Source organism: Prunus avium, unplaced genomic scaffold (assembly GCF_965620075.1).
Source record: "Prunus avium unplaced genomic scaffold, drPruAviu1.hap1.1 HAP1_SCAFFOLD_71, whole genome shotgun sequence".
NCBI lineage: Eukaryota > Viridiplantae > Streptophyta > Magnoliopsida > Rosales > Rosaceae > Prunus > Prunus avium.
The window spans coordinates 117501-120000 of record NW_028276924.1 but is presented as its reverse complement, the minus strand read 5'-3'; positions in this window follow the sequence as shown (position 1 = coordinate 120000).

Genomic DNA, 2500 nt, shown 5'->3' with positions numbered 1-2500 from the left:
TGTGCGCAGCGTGCGCGCTTGGGAGCCTGGCCGCAGAATTTTTCGAAACTTGCAATGCCATGCGCGCGCACAGCTTGCGCGCAGCATGCCGGCAGCGTGCGCGCAGCATGCCGGCAGCGTGTGCGCAGCGTGCGCGCTTGGGAGCCTGTCGACAGAATTTTTCGAAACTTGCCATGCCATGCGCGCGCACAGCTTGCGCGCAGCGTGTGCACAGCATGCCGGCAGCGTGCGCACAGCATGCCGGCAGCGTGTGCGCAGCGTGCGCGCTTGGCAGCCTGTCGACAGAATTTTTCGAAACTTGCCATGCCATGCGCGCGCACAGCTTGCGCGCAGCGTGTGCACAGCATGCCGGCAGCGTGCGCACAACATGTCGGCAGCGTGCGCGCTCGGGAGCCTGTCGACAGAATTTTTCGAAACTTGCCATGCCATGCGCGCGCACAGCTTGCGCGCAGCGTGCTGATTCTGTCGACAGCGAGGCTAGCGAAACTTCTCCTGCCATGGCGTGCGCGCAGCGTGCTGACTCTGTCGACAGTGAGGCTAGCGAAATTTGTCTTGCCATGGCGTGCGCGCAGCTTGCGCATTCGGTCGACAGTGAGGCTAGCGAAACTTGTCCTGCCGTGGCCTGCGCGCAGCCTGCGCGCAGCATGCGCGCAGCATGCGCGCAGCATGTGCGCAGCATGCCGGCAGCCTAGTTCCAGATTTTTTCAAATGTCGACAGAATTTTTCAAACCTTGTCAAACCCCATTTTTATTGAAATTTCCTCGCACAATAAGCTCCCCATAAGTAGTCTATGATTTTTAGTACCTTCTCCAAGTTACAAAACTAAAAAATTCCTCCCGGATTTCTTTTAATGATTTTTTCAATTTTACGACTTCTAAAAATAATAAAAAATACTTCCCGACTTCAAATATTTATGAAACTTTTTCCCATCAGAGATTGCATGTTTCTTAGTATCCCTGCAAAAAATCACGTCCAAATACCTTGTATTGAATTATTTAGAGCCCATTATGACTCCTCGCGCATAGGTGATGTCTCTTCCTGTCAAAGGGCTAAATGCATAAAATGCTATATAGGGGGGTGTGTGTTGCCTGCATATGCATGGCAGCCCATGCCCTCCTAGCTGCAGCCCCCTTCCCCCACGCCACACCCATGTCATGTTGCCTCGATATGTTGCCTCGATATGTTGCCTCGGTATTATGGGTTTGGTGTCGGGGTCGGGGGGCTGCCACCCATGGCGGTGGTGGCCGGAATCCGGCCGCCGCCACCACGCCGCCGCCATGGGTGAGGGGGAAAAAAAAAGGCGTGGAAAGTTGCGAAATGGGGTTGTCTAGGCTTTTTTTTGGCATGGAAGAGCATGGAGTGCTAGGAACTCCTTCTCAAATGCGCGGGCATGTCGACCACAACCTCATTTCGCAACAACAACCACCCGTGTGGGGTGGCGGTGGGTGGATAGTCGCGGATTGGGGCTTGCCAAGCCAATGTTTTCAAAAAAATTCATCAAAATTAAAAACAAATGTTTTGTTGCCTTCGGATTTGTGGGCGAGCGGTGAGTCGGAGCGGAGCCGGTAAAGTTTAACCTCGGTGTGCACGGTTGTTTTTAGAAACTCAATCCAATGCCGGGGACGTTGAAAGTGACGCTCTTATGAGTTGCAAACCCGCAAGATTTAAAGAACCTTTTCAAAAAAATTTCAAACCAACAAGATTTAAAAACAGAAATTTTCATCAAAATGAAAAACAAATGTTTTGTTGCCTTCGGACTAGTGGGCGAGCGGCGAGTCGGAGCGGAGCCGGTAAAGTTTAACCTCGGTGTGCACGGTTGTTTTTAGAAACTCAATCCAATACCGGGGACGTTGAAAGTGATGCTCTTATGAGTTGCAAACCCACTAGATTTAAAGAACCTTTTCAAAACAATTTCAAACCAACAAGATTTAAACCAACAAAATTAAAAACAAATGTTTCGTTGCAAACAAATTGTGGGCGAGCGGCGAGTCGGAGTGGAGCCGGTAAAGTTTAACCTCGGTGTGCACGGTTGTTTTTAGAAACTCAATCCAATACCGGGGACGTTGAAAGTGACGCTCTTATGAGTTGCAAACCCACAAGATTTTAAAAACTTTTTGAAAATGTTTCTTCTAAATGACACATTTTGATCCTTGGCAAGTGCTCAATCTGTAACTATCCAATCACCGCCACACCACACCGGTCGGGAGTGTGTGAATGGTGTGCTTCCCGGGTTTGGCATAGACAATCTTTCGCATCGACAATCTTTTGCATGCGAGGGAATGTCTATGCCAACCCCGGGAAGCACACCATTCACCCACTAGTTGTGGGCGACGATGGGTTGGCTTCAAGTGAACTTTTGCTTGGGGTTGTCTTCGGTATGCTTTTGTGTTGGGAGTACGGCCACCAAACCTTCTCAATGCACGGGTATGTCGAGGATGGCTTTTGGCGGGGTTGATGAAGAAGCTACCCAATTCTCGGCCACACGAACACATGGTGACGA